The sequence below is a fragment of the Miscanthus floridulus genome, chromosome 9 (assembly GCF_019320115.1).
Source record: "Miscanthus floridulus cultivar M001 chromosome 9, ASM1932011v1, whole genome shotgun sequence".
In the NCBI taxonomy this organism is placed as follows: domain Eukaryota; kingdom Viridiplantae; phylum Streptophyta; class Magnoliopsida; order Poales; family Poaceae; genus Miscanthus; species Miscanthus floridulus.
The window spans coordinates 677,736-696,701 of NC_089588.1; the positions used below are offsets into that span (position 1 = coordinate 677,736).

General features: G+C 49.3%; 1 pseudogene; it reads left to right on the plus strand.

Moving 5' to 3' along the window:
- Window positions 1-2,631: 2,631 nt before the first annotated feature.
- Window positions 2,632-18,966, plus strand: part of LOC136484021 (two-component response regulator ORR24-like) — a 29,257-nt pseudogene continuing 12,922 nt past the window's right edge.

An 18,966-nucleotide genomic window follows, 5' to 3' on the forward strand; every position in this document is an offset into this window, starting at 1 on the left:
ATTTTTGGATTTAAAATAATTAATTTCAGAATTAAAACTGGCCAAAGGACAGCGGGCACTATTAGGAGAAAGGGCAGGGGTCCTTTTGAAAGAAACTAGGGACGGCGGGTTCAATAATAGAAAAACTAAGGGGCTCTTTAGCAAAAATGCCTGCGAGCCGGTATCTTCTATAATCGGGGCCATAGATCTCTAGATGGACGGCCGAGAGTGAAAGGGGAAGATGATGTCGCCGGCGTGCGGTTTTCAGGCGGCGGCGCCATGGCCGGGTGAGCTCGGCCTCGCCGGAGTTCACAGAAAATGTCCTACGTGCCACGGTTTGACGTGGGAGGAGCTCGGGAAGGTAGAGGGGAAGGGCGAACATGGCTTGGGGGTCAGGGATGACTGAGACAGCAATGGGGTGGCGCAGGACTCATCCATGCGGCTCGGCTACCTCGGCGAGTTCGTGAAGACGATTCAGAGCGAGAGATGAGGAAAAACAAGTACTGGAAGACTTCTTACCACCACGCGAAGCTTCAGTAGGGAGTTAGGGTGGCGGTGAAGCTGCGGAGGCGTCCCGACGGCGTCGAGCTTCACACGGCGAGATCCAGGCGACGGCGCTGCGACTCGGTATGGGTGGTGGATAGCGCTCTCGGGTTCGGGGAAAGCGGCGAGGGTGCTCGGTTGATACTTATGGGGCGGTTTAGCTTGCAGCGCACGCAAGTCGGCGGAGCAGGGTGGAGGCGGACTCCGGTCGGCGGAGCGGAGTCCAGCGGGGCTACATGAGGGAGAAGGCGGTGCTGACAGGGCGGGTCCATCGGTCAGACAAACAGAGGGGAAGATGAGGCGAGCACACGGTTTCCGCACAACATAGCTGTTGGGCCATGGCTGCGGTTTGGGCCGGCCTAAGAGCGGTCCTGCGGAAAATGAAAAACGGGAAGCAGAGCTGGGCCACGCGGGGAGGAGTTGGGCCTGCACGGGGGCCGCTGAGGAGAGGGAGAGTTTTTCCTTTTCTATTTTGTTTTCTGAACCAATTTCAATTATAAACCAAATCAAATTTGAATATGGTTTAAAATACTCATTTCAATTCAAATAAAAATGAGCAATCTTTTTAAGTTTTCCAAAAATAAATTTTACAACTTTTTAAATTCTTTTATTTTCAAATTTTCTTTTCTTTTATTTTATTTTCAAAACCATTTTAATTTCTTTCCAAAAGCAATTCAAACCATTTTAAATTTTAATCAAAACCACTCAACCAAATAAATCAAATGCACCGGCATGTATGCACATCCATGTTGCTACTCCTTATAACGAATTTTAATTTAATGAAAAATATTTTTTTCCTATATTTCATGAGCACAAAAATTCTAAATTAAATCTTTTTAGCTCTATTTCCAAAAATGCAAATTTTAGGGTGTTACATTTTCCAACCATCAAGAAACTGAAGCTAACCACAGTACACAAGCAACGAGAAACCCCAGCAAGGCTAAGGCTGGTGTTGGAAGCACAGGATAAATGAAGGAGGAATTAATGCACATCGCAAGGATGAACACCTTCCATGTTTGCAGCCACGCGCATGCATTCCGATCCGTGCTCCTCCCCGGATCCCCCTTGCCCCCCACCCCCACCCCCATCAGGACTCCGCTGCAGACCGCAATTCTTAACCCATGGGCGATTCTTGGGTAGTTTGGCTGGTTTTCCATCCATCAAGATACCGTAGCGAACCACAACACACAAGCAACGAGCAAACCCAGTGACGCTAAGACTGGTAGTGGAAGCACAGGATAACTGAAGGCAGGAATTAATGCACATCGCAAGGATGAACACCTTCCATGCAGCCGTTTGCATGCATTCCAATCCGCACTCCTCCCCCAAACCCCATTGTCCCTCTGTCTAGACTCCATTGCAGACCGCAATTCTTAAACCATGGGCGATTTTTGGGTGGTTTGGCTGGTTTTCCATCCATGAAGAAACTGAAGCGAACCACAGCACACAAGCGATGAGAAAACCCAGCAAGGTCAAGGCTGGTGCTTAACTAAAGGCAGGAATTAATGCGAGAGAAATTCCATGTCATAAGGATGAACACCTTCCATCTTTGCAGTCACTTGCATAAATTCCGATCCGCGCTCCTCCCCCAATCCCCCTTGCCCCTGCTATAAATCCCCCCTTCCTCTCGCACTCGCTGCATTGCTCTTCTATCTTCACCCGGAAATCGCCTCGCTCACTTCGCTTTTCCCTCAGTCTTTGTTGCTTCCCAGAGGTTCTTGGACGAAAACCATTGCAGCAGGTAAGAAAGTTCGAATCTTCTCGCGTTCCTTGTTGGGATTTGGTGGTCGGCCGTTGTTTTCTTGAAACTGATCTTGTACATTTTTTATATAGACGAAGAGATGGACGCGGACACCTTCCCAGCAGGGCTGCACATGCTCGCTGTCGACGACGACCGCATCTGCCTAAAGATCCTGGAGAGGCAGCTCAAGTATTGCAACTACAACGGTGTGTGTTCTTTGCCTTCTTCTTAGTCGCACCTATTTCCTCCAGATTCTGCTGTGATACAATTTTAGGCTAGACGACGAATTTTTTTACGGTTGGGTGATTTTGTTTTTACGGTTGGAATTCTGGTGGTCTGATGCAGCGACGGTGGTGACGGATGCGAGGATGGCTTTGGGCATGCTCAGGGAGATGTTGGACGGGAACCAATTCGACCTGGTGATCAGCGACGTTGTCATGCCAAACGTGGATGGCTTCAAGCTCCTTGAGCTCATCGGGCAGGAGATGGATCTACCAGTCATCAGTAAAGCCGACCCTTACTCAAACTCATTTTCCCATTTTTATGCATGGCATTCTTCTGATCGTGCAGAGGATAGCAATCATGAGAATTTGTAGTACTACCAGTTTTAGATGTTGTTCTGGATAGATGCATTGAATGGATTGCTTATTACAACTCGGTAGAGCTGCTGGTTATGAATGTTTGGGTAGGATATCAATAAATGGTACATATGCCAATCATAAGTCTTGATTTTGGGGGTACATGCGTTCAGATACAATCACAGCCTATTTAGTTCCCAAAATTTTGCAAAATTTTTTAAGATTCCCCGTCACATCGAATCTTTGGACGTATGCATGAAGCATTAAATATAAATAAAAAATAAAACTAATTACACAGTTTAGACGAAATTCACAAGACGAATCTTTTAAGCCTAATTAGACTATGATTGGACACTAATTGCCAAATAACAACGAAAGTGCTGCAGTACCATTTCCCAAAAAAATTCGCCAACTAAACAAGGCCTCAAGCTAATAACTGTTTGTGTTCTAGTTTTGTATGTTACCCTCTGTTCCTAAGTGTTAAGTACAGTGGAACTACCTACTTATTTTTGTCATTTGTAGCTTCATACTCACAGTTCGTTTGTAAGCATTGCATGGAAACTAAATTTTTGTCTATTTTCGGTGTCCATTAGGCCGTTACTGTTTGTTCATAAGCGCTAGATGGTGTTGATTGACTTCTTAATGATATTGTTTTAGTTTCATACGTTACGGCGCATTCATTAGCCATATGGAAAGTAAAATTTGTTTTTGTACTTGTGTGTGTTACTATTAGTTCATAGCCAAATCGACCACCCATTGTTTTCAATTTTAGTTACATATATGTTACGGTTTTCCCTATATGTAATTGAATTATGTTATTTGTCGGAAAACAAAATGAAGCTCATCAATGAAAGTCGTCTCCACATATGGGATGGGCCATACCTCTTCAGAGTCTGCTCTGACGGCCTACTCAGGAGATGTGTACCGGCAACGGAAGCCATCAAGATCATAGAACGATGCCACTCATCACCATATGGAGGACATTATGGTGCATTCCACACTGTCGACGAAATATGGTCGGCAGTCTACCTAGGGGTATGCCCAAGGTAGTAGATTGTCGGCAGACAGATGCGCAAGCCACAAACAAGACGGTGACGCAGGACAGACACGAGGTTTTATCCAGGTTCGGCCGCCGCGAAGGCGTAATACCTACGTCCTGTGTCTGATTGTATTGCTATATGTCAATGAGAGATGTTTTTTAGAGGGGTCCTCTGCCCACCTTATATAGTCCGGGGGACAGGGTTACAGATCTGGAAACTAATCCTAGCCAGTTATAATTGCCATAGGTGGCCGGATAAGGATTCCTATTCTAACCGACTAGGATCTTGCTTGATCTCCAAATCTATCTTGACTCCTTGCGCGGGACTCCGAACAGGTTGACCGGGCTACGCGTCGTCTTTTAGTGGACCGGACCCCCTGATCCGGGCTGGCCCAAGCCTAGCCGTAAGGGTATAGGGGTTAATACCCCCACAGCTAGTCCCCGAGCACCATGTATTATGCTGCGACACGCCGTTTGATCTCCTTCGACTAATGCAATCCGTCTTCATGTCATCTTCAACTGATTGAAACATTGACCAATCAAATGCGCCCGCATTCTGATCAGTACAGAGAGCAGTAGACCACGATTATAGCCGAAGATTCCGGTTGTCCGAAGAATGCATGGTGCTCTTAAAGAAAAAAAGAAAAAGATTTCTTTTCTTATCAAGTGTGCCCACTTGTATTTCTGATAAGAAATATAAGTGACCCTTGGACAGTAGTAATCCTGACAATCAGTCAAAGCGTAGGGGTCGATTAAATAAACACATTCACCGTAAGGTGAAGTGTGCCCACTTAGTCCCCGAGCCTGGTAGCAGGTGACGCAGGCACGTGGTGCCAGGGTCTAAAAAGAATTTCTACTGAAGTTAAGAATCCAATCGTCGTACAATCAATATGAGATGCACCGGCAGGTGCATCGTACCGTTGTAGTCCCCGAGCTTGCTGGAAGGCGAAGTATAAGCCTTGTAGCAAGGTCCAAATAAATGCCTCTCAACTGTATGTGAGTACACATCACATATAGCCGAGGAGAGCAGTCGCTGAGCATTGTTCAGAACAGTCCCCGAGCATGATAGTGGTCGGAGCAGTCCTCGAGCACGATAGTGGTCTAGACAGTCTCCGAGCACGGTAGTGGTCTGGGCAGTCCCCGAGCACGGTAGTGGTCTGGGCAGTCCCCGAGCACGATAGTGGTCTGGGCAGTCCCCGAGCACAACCGTGGTCTGGACCATCCCTGAGCACGAGACATGCGACAAAGAAATGAATGCCACTTGTACTATTATTTGGTGTATTTATTTATCTTCTTACTCTATCAAGTCCAATCTGACACGTCGGGTCAAAAAAGTAGACGGGTATAGCACGTCATACTGCCCTCTTGTCCTTTCAAGCAAACAGTCACTTGGCACCTGTATAGAGGTGTGTCAGTATGGGCCCTCTCACACTGGCAGCGAAGAGGCGCATACACTGATAATGAAGAGGCGCATATATTGGCATAGATCTCGAGGTTGTGAAAACAACCGTCTGCGGCGTGTGCGCACGTCTCCCAAGAATCTCGGGCGGACGAAACGGCAGAACTCTTGGTTATTTATAATATAGAATTGGTAAGTTACTTTTTACCGAACCCCATTACCATTCACCGCCACAGCCTTCTTCTTCCTCTTGCCAACCCTAATACCTCCGAAATCATCACCAATCACCCCTCCACCGTATCCACCTTCATCAGCAAGGGCGGATTCATGGCGAAGAGTGACGCCCAGAAGAAAGCCGGAGTCATGGCGAAGGAATGGTGGAAGTCAAGAAGCAATGAGCAGACCATCGAAGACCTCATCATCATGGGAGTACTCCACAACAAGGAACTCGCAGGATGGCACGCGCCGGAAGGCGAAGGGTACCCCGATCCACAACCAGGTGAGATTGTGGTTTTCGAAGATTTCTTCAAGCGAGGTTTTGGGGTTCCAGTGCACCCTTTCCTTTAGGGGCTCTGTTTGTATTACGAGATTGGGATTTGCAATCTGCATCCCAACTCGATTCTTCTTGTCTCCACCTTCATTCATCTTTGCGAAGAATATGGTGGCTTCCAGCCCCATTTCGACTTCTTTCGCCATCTTTTCTGTCTGCGGAAGAAAGGAAGCGGCGGCTCGAAGATAGCCGGAGGTGTGTACCTCAATCTGCGTGACGGGATGAAGGCCCAGTACTTGCACTGCCCTTAGAACACATCGCTGGACGACTGGTACAAGAAGTGGTTCTACATCTGCGAAGAGCCGAACATGATCACACTGTGCGACATGGGGTTCATTCCGAAGAAGATGAACAGCTGGTCAGAAAAGCCTGAGCACCTAGAACAGATCCAAGAACTACTTGGGATGATCCCGTGGAGGAAACTGGACGGTTCGAGCGTGGTCGGAAACTTCATCAGCCGAAGGATCCAGCCCTGCCAGAGGAGGGTACATCCTGGCTACGAGTACCAGGGTAGCGCAGACCCAACGAGGACCAGGCAAGAGGCGCTTGACAAGATCAAAGTCAAAGCTAGAATTGGAGAGCTATTTAACTTAGCTGATCCAAATTATGTCAGATTGAGCGACATCGAGCCTGCTTTCAAGCTCGCCCGACCTCCCCCAAAGGTAAATCATTCTGCCTTGTACCCATAGTTTTATGTTATAACAGAAACTTACTGTGTTATCTCCTTTGTGTTTCCCAGATTAATGGTCGTGATAGAGCAACGATGTTCGTGTCTCCACCCCCTGGTGTAGATTGGCCGCAAGTTGCCGGCCCAACCGCCTAGACCAGCGCCGGGATAGAAGACGTCGACTGGGCCGTGCTCGGAGTTGGGGAGGAGACAGCGACCAGAGCTGCTGGTAAACGGCCGGCGGCCAGCAAGCGTCGTCAGGCGATCTTTACATTGTCAGACGATGAAACAGAGGATGCAGACATCTTTTGACTCGTCCCTCGAAAGAGGAGGAGGCAACTGGAGTCGATGGAGCAAGGTGGCTCCTCTGTGCCAAATAAACCCGCATCACCGACCACTATAGTGCGGAGGACAAGCGGCAAAGGGGTCGAGCATCAAGCCCCGGCGTCGGTGCTGGTCGTAGAGGGAGACCAGGTGGCACCCGCAGAGCACGTGGAGCAAGCACGGCCGAAGAGACGCGCCTTCGCCACATCATTCCGTGCTTCCAAGCTGTAAGTATTTGTAACCTTGATGTAAGCTTACAATTTATATTGAATACTGTTGTCTTCTGAACTTATCTCGGATATATTAGGTCGGTGTCCACCGAAAATCCCAACCAACTAGCCGGGAGCGGCGTGGCTCTGCCAGCAGTGTCAGAGAAAACTGCCCAGCAGCTGGCTATGGAGGAACCTATAGCAGAAAGTCCGAGCAGGTGGTCGAGGGGAGAGCTGAGCCAAGTACAAGATCTCCGAGCACTAACCCTGCTGAGGGGGACACTTCAGCGCCAAGGGTAACAGACCAAACCGAGGAGCAGCAGCCGGAGGTGGCACAGAGCACGTTTGCCGATGCTATGGCCCGTGGGAAGGCCATAGTGATCGCAGAAGCTGCAAACTCCGGACCAGCACCGCTACCCGAAGAAGAGGCCGAAGAGGACAAAGTAGAGGAGGTCCTGGGCCGTCCCCAGGACAAACGACAACATGTATATGTGTCGCGCTGGCAGAACAACCAATGGGTTGTGCATGAGGAAATCCCAGAGGTCGAAGAGACCATGAAAGTTGAACGAGCGGCGAAACATCTAGTGACGGAAGTCCAGGTATGTTTTGCTCGACCACTTGATCCTGCTATCCAATCAAACTGTCTGACTTAGCTTTTTACATGCAGGACTTAATGAAGACCGCAAGGTACCGAAAGAAGTGCTTCGACCAGATTGAGGGGATCACAGCAAGCAATAAAGAACTAGCGACCGAGGTGGAACGCTTGCGCCACCAACTTGAAGCCGCCAACCATGAGAGGACGGAGCAAGAGGCGCAGAAACAGAACCTAGTCGTCCAGCTCAATAACAAAGAGCAGGAAAAAACAAGTAAGTTGTCACTTTATCACAACGAGTGCATGACACGTGTTGTTGCATTGTTGGTAGTCATAGCCGTAGTGCAGGCTTAGAAGCCGAATTAGTCCGCCTCCAAGAGGAGAATAGCCGTGTGGTCGTAGAGTGTGGTCACCTGAAGGAGGACAATAAGAAACTGGCGCACGACCAGTCACAACTCCGGGACCACACAACCAAGATGAAGGAGGAACTGAAAAGTAAGTGTTCCAAACCACCTTGCTCACTTTTGTTGCCTGCCTTATCTTGTCGTGATATGATTGTTTAATTGCTTGTGCGGTTTGCAATTTTAAAAGTCAATGCCAAGATGCATCTGGAAGCCATGATGAAAGATCGTGACGGCTGGAAGGCGCGGTGCCAAGAGATCACCGAGGATCGGAACATATGGAAAGACCGGTGCCAGGAGGTGGCAACGGGCATCTTGCTAGTCCTCAACCTTATCGACCCAGCGCTTATAGAGGAAGTGCCAAGGACGCCGCAGCTCGGTCTGGTCGATAGGTGCCGAAAGGTATGGGGATGGTTCCAAGAGTTCATGAAGGAGGCGAGTGAGTACACAGGCGCACATGTGCTAAGCATGGTGCTTGCTCACTACCCCTTGATCGATCTCAAACGCCTGGAGGCTGGATACCCGAAGGAGGTAGATCCAGACAAGGCTGAGGAGCTTCGGATGACCCAGCTGGACTTGTCTTCAAAGATAATTAGCGACATTAACCTGTGTGGAGGTGGGACAGCACCTGTATACGGTACGCCATCAACAAGTCAGCTGGAAACGCCATCAGTTGTGAGCCAACCGGCGAAGCCTATGATCTCGACCAGCTAGGCATCGGCGGGGCCATCCTCTTCAGCTCGACCAGTACAAGAGTCCCCGAGACTCGAGCAGGATGTCGGAAGCAGCGAGCAGTAGGTGCCGCATGCCCCGACCAGCCAACAGGATAGGCTAGAGCTGTAGAAGAAGGATGTAGTTGTGTTATTGTAAACTTGTACCTTTTCAGGCAAGCTTGTAATAACGTAACTGTATATCAGCATAAGCTTGTTTGTTTTTTTGGAAAACGTATTTAAGCTTGGAACTTGTGTTGGTGTAACTAAGTGAGAACATGTTAGCATTCTGTTTAGTTGTACCAGTTTAGTCGACACATCATTCTGAAAGGTTTGTACGGCCTTGGTTTGCCATGTGGTCGGAGTGTGAGGTGCGTAGCCTGTGCACACGTAGACGCAGACAAGTCAAACCAGAGGAGACCTGCCGATCACCCGTAGCGTAGAGAGTAGATCCCATGCACGCGTTGGGAAGAACCGGAGACAGGGCCTACTCCGAAAACCCAGGAAGGAATGGTGGTCGGTTTTGACTAGTTGAGTTAGAATAACAGTAGACTTCGAAGTAACACATTGGAGTGGTCGGAGAAATCATAGTAGCTTTATTGAATTAAATCAAAAGTATAAGAGGAGTACATATCTTAGCAGTTAAGCATAGAAACGCCTAAGCTTGTCGATGTGCCATGAATTGGGTACGTCTGTACCATCCAGGTGAGCTAACCTGTAAGACATAGGTCATGTAACTTCCTTGATCATGAAGGGCCCTTCCCATGGAGTTGCGAGTTTGTGGACACCAACCTGATTCATCTTCCACTTCAGGACCAGGTCCCCGACCACGAAGGACCGCTCCTTAACGTTCTTGTTGTAGTACCTACGCAAAACAGCAAGGTATTTGGCTGTACGTATGCAAGAATCGAGCCGCTTCTCTTCTGCACTATTCACTTCTAGCTCCCTCGCTTCATTGGCCTTGTCCTCATCGAAGTTCTCTACCCGTGCTGATCTGAAGGCTATATCTGCCGAGAGCACTGCCTCAGCACCATAAACCATGAAGTATGGTGATACGCCGGTATTGCGACTGGGCTGGGTTCTGAGGCCCCAGACCACGGCTGGTAACTCTTTGAGCCATCGTCCGGGAGCTTTGTCATTTTTTCTGTACATCCTCTTCTTAAGTGCGCCCAAGATCATACCGTTTGCCCGCTCGACCTGTCCATTAGCTCTAGGGTGTGCCACCGAGACGTATTTTACCACTATGCTCCTTTCATCGCAGAAGTCCCAAAAAGTGTTCCCGGTGAACTAAGTACCCAAATCAGTGATGATGCTGTTGGGTATGCCAAAGCGGTGGATGACCTGGTCGATGAATGTGACGGCTTTTTTTGAAGATGCCTGTACCAGAGGCATGTACTCTATCCACTTAGAAAATTTGTCGATCAGCACAAAGACACATGTAAATTTCCCAGGAGCCGGTTTGAAGGGCCCGATCATATCCAGTCCCTAGCATGTGAAAGGCCAAGAGGCTGGTATTGTCTGAATCTCGTGTGCTGGTACGTGGACTCTTTTGGCGAAGAACTGACAACCCTCACAACGGCGGACTAGCTTCTCTGCATCGGCTACAGCTGACGGCCAATAAAACCCTACTCGAAAGGCCTTGCCAACCAGTGTTCTGGAGGCCGCGTGGTTGCCGCAGGAACCAGAGTGGATTTGGTCCAGGAGATGTTCGCCATCCTCCTGGGTTATACACTTCATCAAGATTTCTTCCTTTGCGTTCTTGCGCCACAATTTGCCATCGATGAGCAGATACTGCTTACTGTGCCGCATCAGGCGTTCGTTTTCTATCCGATCGGTGTAACCGCTACCATCTATCAGGTACTTGATGAAAGGTACTCTCCAATCAGGCTTGTTAGTGATCGGAGGTGGTTCGATGGTGTTTGACGCCGGAACCGTAGCCACCAAAAGCTGGTCTGGAGGCTTGTCGACTGTGGGATCTTCCTCTTCGATGGAAGGAGCGAGCAAGTCTTGAACAAATACGCCATGTGGGACTTTAGCTCGGGATGATCCTAACTTTGACAGCGCATCTGCTACTTGATTTTTGTCCCAGACCACATGTGTGTACTCGATGCCGTAGAACTTGCCTTCCAGCTTTCTGATCGATTTGCAGTATGCATCCACCTTTTCACTGGTCGTGTCCCAGTCCTTGTCGAGCTGGTTGATGACCAAAGCCGAGTCTCCGTAGACATAGAGACGTTTGACACCGAGCTCGACCGCAATGCGCAAACCATGTAGGCATGCTTCATATTCGGCGGCATTATTAGATGCTGGGAAATGAATCCTGAGGACGTACCGGAGCTGCTCCTTGGATGGTGACACGAGAAGGACTCCTGCTCCTGTGCTGTCGATGTTGAGAGAGCCGTCGAAGTACATCTTCCAATACTCATCGGGCCCCTGAGAGGCAGGTGTGCTTAAGTCTGTCCACTCGACGATGAAATCGACAAGTGCTTGAGACTTGATTGTATTTTGGCTTGCAAATTCCAAGGAGAAAGGGCATAGCCCCATTGCCCATTTGACGATGCGCCCGTTCGCATCCTTGTTGCTAATGATGTCTCGTAGAGGGTACTCAGTAATGACCACCACATGATATCCATCGAAGTAATGTTTCAACTTTCAGGATGTTATCAGTATGGCGTAGATCAATTTCTAAATCTGTGGGTACCTGGTCTTGGATTCATTGAGTACCTCACTGATGAAATAGATTGGTCGCTGTACCTTGTAGACGTGGCCGGGCTCGTCGTGCTCGACCACCATGGCAGTGGAGACCACTCGATTAGTCGCCGCAATGTAAAGCAGAAGTGTTTTGTCTTCTCTGGGAGCAGTGAGGACCGGAGGTGACGTAAGGTATTGTTTCAGCTGTGTGAAGGCAGCGTCTGCTTCCTCCGACCACTCAAACTTCTCGGATGCTTTGAGCAGTTTAAAGAACGGTAATTTTTTTTGCCTAATCTTGATATGAAACGGCTGAGAGCGGCCATGCATCTGGTAAGCTTCTGAACATCCTTCACCTTTTTGGGCGGCTTCATGTCCAAGACAGCTTTGACTTTCTCTGGGTTAGGGCGTATGCCGTCGTGACTGATGACGTTGCCAAGTAGTATGCCAGAAGGAACACCAAAGATGCACTTCTTTGGGTTTAATTTCCATAGGAATGTGTTAAGGGCTGCAAAGGTGCGTTCCAGGTTGTCAACAAGGGTATGTGCTTCCTTGGTTTTGACAACTACATCATCAACATAAGCCTCGACGAGGTCGTCTTTTATCTCGTCTTTAAGGCAGGCCTATATAGCGCGTTGGTAGGTAGCCCCGGCGTTCTTGAGCCCAAACGACATGGTCGTGTAGCAGTAGGCGCCGAAAGGCGTGATAAAAGATGTCTTGATCTGGTCGTCCTTTTTGAGAGCGATCTGGTGATAACCAGAGTAGCAATCGAGAAAGGAAAGCAGCTCGCAACCAGTCGTTGAATCTACGACCTCGTCTATGCGAGGTAAGCCGAAGGGTTCTTTAGGGCAGTGTTTGTCGAGATCAGTGTAATCAACGACCTCGTCTATGTGAGGTAAGCCCAAGAGGAGTAGAGCTCTGTCCGGGGAGAACACCCCAGAACTGTGCCTCGTATGGCTTGAGATCAGCCGGGGTTATCTTCAGAGCTGGCAAACTGTTCTTGAACAGTATATCGATGGAGCTGCTGCCGTCAATCAGCACTCTGTCGAACTAGACCCTGTTGATATAAGGATCAAGGACCAGAGGAAAACGTCCTGGCTCGGGTATTGCGGCCCATTGGTCCTTTCTGCTAAAGGAGATCTCACGGTGAGACCAAGGAGGGAACCGCGGATCGGCGATGAGGTTGTCGGTGTTGGCCACGTTCAAGCAAGCACGGGCGAGCAGTTTGCGTTCTCGTTTGGTCTCGATGGACACTTTGCCTCCAATGATGGTGTGGACGCGATCGGTTGGCTTGACGTACTTATGACGGGGATCTGCGTCTTCATCATCGTTGTCCTCGTTGCGTTGTTCCCCTGCGTCGTTAGGCTTGTCGGATGTATCCGAAGCCTGTTGACGTGTGTAGATAGACTTGAGAATGTGGCAATTCTCCATGGTATGGTTTGACTTGGGGTGGAGCTGGCAGGGTCCTTTCAATGCTTTGGCGTAGTCTTCTTCGTAGTTGCGACGTCCGCCACCTTTCTTAACGGTGTTGACCTCACCGTCGTCTTCCTAAGCACGCTTGCCCCTGTAATCTTCATGGCGATTACGTCGCTGATTACGCTGGTCGTGGTGGTCGCGGGGGTCGTTGCGCTGGTTGCGGCGATCAAAATTGTCGTTCCGACCACGGCTGCCATGGTAGTCGTCGCGGTGTGGAGGCTGGTCGGAGCGTGGAACCCTTGCTGCTTCTTTGATGATTACCTTTTTCGCGTCGTCGGCATCCGCATATTTCTTGGCAGTGACCAGGAGCGCTGTGACTGATTCGGGTCTCTTGCGGAGGAGCTTGTCCCGTAGGGCATCGTGGAAGCGGAGACCAGTGATGAAAGCCTCGGTTGCCTCATTGTCGGAGATTGACGGGACCTTGATGCGCATCTCCAAGAAACGTCGGACGTACTCGCGTAGTGGCTCATCTTTCCGGTCTCGAATCCGCTGCAGATCATATTTGTTGCCGGGTTGCTCGCAAGTGGCAATGAAGTTGTCGATGAAAGCTTGCTTGAGTTCTTGCCAGGAATCGAAGTAGTTCGCCGGCAAGCGGACCATCCATTGGTGACCTGCATGACCAACAGCGACTGGGATGTAGTTAGACATGACGTGCTCATCAGCCATGGCTGATCTGCATGCGGTTTCGTAGAGCATGACCCATAATTCGGGGTTCTCCTTGCCGTCGTACTTCTGAAGTTTTTCGAGCTTGAAGTTCTTGGGCCATATGACTTGGCGAAGATGCGGAGTAAACTGCTTCAAACCCGAAGGGCCGTGGGCAGTATCATATTCCATACGGCGATAGCTTTCGTGGGATGCACGATCGTTAGCTCTTTGGTTGATGCGATCGCGCAGATCGCGTTCTCTGAGGTAATGGCGGAGATCGTTATTGCCATCACGGCGATCTCAGTTGCCCCCCCCCCATTATCCCTGCGACTGTGGTTATCGCGGCGATTATCGCGGTTGTCTCGGAGGTTGTCATCCCAGAAGTCGCGACGGTTGTCATCCCGACGGCGGTTGTCATCCCAACGGCGGTTGTCATCCCGACCACCATCATGGCCACCATTTCCGCCTTGATGGTTGTCTGATGGGTCATTGTTGCGCGAGCCACGTTGGTTGGGTGGCTGTGAGTGACTTGAGTACTGGCGACTGTGGCTTGATTTGACTGATACGGATGGAGCCCGGGCTTGATTTACAATTTCTGCGGTCTAGGCCATGGCAGCCGTCAGGTAAGCTTGTATATCATCACGAACTGCCTGAGTTTCTGGGGTGTTGGGTAGTCGTTGCATTGTTGCCATAGCAACGGCTACGTTGGCGCTTGGAGTCCTGAAGACCTGCTTGTCCCCCACCCTGTCAAAGGCGTTGTTAAGATCGCGTGGCTGGACCCTTATGCGTCGGGCCTCCTCTTCCGCCTCGGCTTCGATTTGTCGGCGATTAAACCGATCAATATTGCGTGCTTCGCGTGCCAGCCTTTCTTGTTCTGTCTCACCGACTGCCGGTGGTTCATCATTACTGACAACGTTGATCAAGTCTCCCCGCCTTGGTGGGAAGGACGGGAATCGTGGGTATCCTAGGGCGTGGTCTAGGATATCCAGATTGTATTCGACGCCTTCATCGTCGTGATTCTAGAGCTCGGTGCGAACAGAGGCATTACATGCGGTGCCGGACGAAGAGCTTGAGCCACCCTCTTGAACTGTGTGGACCGATCCTTCTTGACAATCCCCAATCTAGACCATGTTGACGAAGTTGCGTGGCTTTGGCCGAGGTCAAAGTATAAAACACAGATCCGAGCAGCGTTGTATATTGTAAGTGTAGTTGGAGGTAGCGTTTCACAGGCCGTAGGGCTGGGCCTGGTAGTTCTCCGTCGAGGCTTTGTACTCGGAGAGCCAGAGACCCATCGCGGAGGCTGGCCGGCGACGAGCGGAGCACCCTTTAGGAGTAGATATGACCACGAGATCTGTACCAAGTCGTGCAGGACGACTGGCCCGAGCTGGTCGGGTAGATCTGTTGTGGGAAGCTATTATCTGCTCATTAGGTTGACTTTGAATTGAACTTACTAGAGCTAGGGTTTCAGCGAGTTTGGTGCCGACCCGATCGATGGAGTCGAGCAGGTCGGTGTTGTCGATCTGCTTCCCTTTGTAGCGGGGAAGTGGACGATGGGTTGTTGGCGTGGCTGAAGGCGATGCGGACGTGGTTGGAGCCAGATCCACTGTGGTCGGAGCCAGATTCACCGTGGTCGGAGCCAGGTCCACCGTGGTCGGAGCCAGATCCCCCGTGGTCAGAGCCGTAGTCGATGCAGGTGAAGCAGTGGTCGACGCGGATTGAGTCCACGCCTCCTCCGTGATCATGGCAATGAAGTCGTCGAAGCCAGTGGTCCAGGTGATCTGGCCGATAGTGAACGTGAGTCCGTTCGGAGTAGCCACGGAGCCGGAGATGATGACCATCTTGTTTGCTTGGAGAGCAGTACGCACACCCCCTACCTGGCGCGCCACTGTCGACGAAATATGGTCGGCAGTCTACCTAGGGGTATGCCCAAGATAGTAGATTGTCGGTAGACAGATGCGCAAGCCACAAACAAGACGGTGACGTAGGACAGACACGAGGTTTTATCCAGGTTCGGCCGCCGTGAAGGCGTAATACCTACGTCCTGTGTCTGATTGTATTGTTGTATGTCAATGAGAGATGTTTTTTAGAGGGGTCCCCTGCCCGCCTTATATAGTCTGGGGGACAGGGTTACAGATCTGGAAACTAATCCTAGCCAGTTACAATTGCCATAGGTGGCCGGATAAGGATTCCTATTCTAACCGACCAGGATCTTGCTTGATCTCCAAATCTGTCTTGACTCCTTGCGCGGGACTCCAAACAGGTTGACCGGGCCACGCGTCGTCTTTTAGTGGACCGGACCCCCTGATCCGGGCTGGCCCAAGCCTAGCCGTAAGGGTATAGGGGTTAATACCCCCACACACACTCATTCGAAGATTTGGCAAAGTGGATTCTTTTGGCCAACCATGTATAAAGATACGAAGGACTTCATCCAGAGGTGTGGAGCGTGTCAGAGGCACGGGAATATTAATTCAAGAGATGTCATGCCACTCACCAACAACCTCCAGATCGAGCTTTTCGATGTCTGGGGTATTGATTACATGGGACCGTTTCCAAAGTCGAAGAACTGTGAATACATCTTGGTGGTAGTTGACTATGTCTCCAAGTGGGTTGAAGCCATGCCATGCAGAGCTGCTGATGCTAAGAACTCCAAGAAGATGTTTGAAGAAACAATATTTCCAAGATTCAGAGTTCCAAGGATTATGATTATTGATGGAGGCACTCACTTCACTGACAAGAACTTTCACAAGTACTTGTTGAAGCATGGGATCCATCACAATGTCGCTACTCCGTACCACCCTCAGACAAGTGGCCAAGCAGAAACATCGAACAAACAAATTAAGAACATTCTACAGAAGACGGTCAACGAGATGGGGACTGCATGGAAGGATAGGCTACCCGATGCACTATGGGCCTACAGAACGGCCTATAAAACACCACTTGGGATGTCACCATACCAACTTGTCTATGGGAAGACTTGTCATCTACCTATTGAGCTACAATTCAAAGCTCACTGGGCTATCAAGTGATAGAACATGGACTTTGAAGCTGTCGGAACTAAGAGGAAGATGCAACTCTCTGAGCTTGATGAATGGCGTGAAAAAACATATCATAACGCCAAGGTATACAAGGAGAGAACCAAGAGATGGCATGATAAGAGTATCAAGAAGTAGTCCGCCCCCGGAGATAAGGTATTACTTTTTAATTCCAGGGTTAAATTATTCGGCATGGAAAACTTCGAAGCAATGGGAAGGACTATTCAAGGTTATAAGCACTTCGTCGCATGGAGCGGTAACACTTGAAAATGATGAAGGTACATTATTCAAGGTAAATGGCCACCGTCTCAAGATCTTTCTAGAACCTAAAAAACCACCTGAGGATTTGGATGAGGTAGATTTTCTGATTTTACCATAGATTTACACCACTGCCATCATCTTTACGTTTCATAATAGATAAATAGTGTTTTTGGGATTAGATAGGGATTAGAAACCACCATGAGAAAAATCTCCATGGGGGCCACCATGTGGGACTGGCCGGTCCCACCCCTAGGCCGGCCGGCCTACCTGTCAGCCGCCTCGTGTGCGGTCGATTCTCTCGTGTATTCTAGAACCTTTCCCTCCGCTATCCCACAGTTTTTTGCCGCATTCACATAATCCTTCATTACGAGACTCCTAATAGATAGATCTTGACCCCTACTGCAAGTTTTCCCCCTATATAAATGAGCCCCTGCCTAGCTCCATAGCCATTCAATCAAAGCATTCCATCTCTAGCAGCACCAAAGCTATCCTCCTCCCTAGTTCCAATGGCCGGTAGAGAGATCGTTCCCTACGGAGTTGACGAACCCATAACGCTAAGCATCATCCCACTGCAAGGAGTAGCTCCTATTCCCTCCAACTAACCTTACTTCGCCCAAGCCATCCATCGTTCGGTCCTTGCTCCGCTGCCGCCGCATTTATTTCTCAAGGACAAGCCATGTCAACCCGACGCATCGTCGATGATTTGATGAAAAGAAAAATATTTCACCAGAAAATTCATTCTGAAACCTTTGGTCAAAAATAATTTTCACATTTGACTTTGCATGGTTCTTGGCACGTATCTTTTTCCCTAAAAGGTCGATGTTTATCTTTGACCTCTAATTTGTTCTAGAATATTTCTTAAAATTCTTATTCAAGTGGCTTTGCAAGTGTTTTGAATACTAATTTATTCATACAACTTATATATATTGAAACTCATTAATTTAAAAGTTAATAATGTTTGTAGTTTTTAAGCTTTAAAAGCTTGCCCAAAATGACATGTTTTTGTGACCAGAGGGAGTATCTTTCTTTTGGAATTGTATTGTTGTTATATATACTTTGCTAATGCGTTAAGCACCCTTTCACATGTTGTTGACAGAATATCATCGGTAGTCCTCCGAGGGGTATCCCACGAAGGTAGATTGATCGGTAGAGGAGCATGAGATCAAGAACAAGAAGGCAATAGAGACACACGAGTTAGACAGGTTCAGGCTGTCAGTATGACGTAATACCCTACTCCTGTGGTCTGTTGGTTTGTATTAGCTATCGTATGATATTGCGTGAGTTTGGAGGGGGTCCATGCCCGCCTTATATAGTCCGGGGAGCAGGGTTACAAGTCGGTTAGATCTGAGAGATAACCGTAAAGTAATAACTGATTACAGGAATCTTGGGATCATACATATCCTAACAGATCTCATAGTATCTTTAGGATATCTTCCAGATGTCTTGCAGAAGGCGCCGAGCAGAGTCATGCCCCACAAGGCTTTGTCTTGTGGGCTGGACCACCCCTGAGGGCGCAGCCCATGTGGTCTGCCATGGGTATCCAGGGTCATACCCCCCAAGCTAGTCCCTGAGCACCTTGTACCCGTTATGCAACGCCGCCTTGAGCTTGTCTGAGTAGGTGCGAACGAATCCGAGCAATCGAACTCACGATTCGACCACCGTGATGAGTTGCCGAGTAGTTGTGAGCAGTTGCCGAGTAGCGTGTACTATCACCGAGAAGCATGAATCATAGCCGAGCAGCATAACCCAAGCACAGCTTGCCATATGGGTGTAACGAGCTTAAGTTTAGAATCAAATATTTCTTCGCAGTGGACCAAGTGTGCCCACTTAGAGTCCGACCACGAGAAAAGGAGATAGTCTTCTTCAGCTTCAAGAGGCCCGGAGTCTTTGAGAATAAAGCAAGCACATTCACCATGAGGTGAAGTGTGCCCACTTAGTCCCCGAGCCTGACAGTAGATGATGTAGTCATGTGGTGCCAGGGTCCAAAGTAGAAGAATAATAAAAGACCAGCCGAGCAGGCAGCCAGCCCTCGAGCGTAGCCCTAAAATGAGAGAGAGCACATTCACCGCAAGGTGAAGTGTGCCCACTTAGTCCCCGAGCCTGACAGTAGGTGACACAGTCACGTGGTGCCA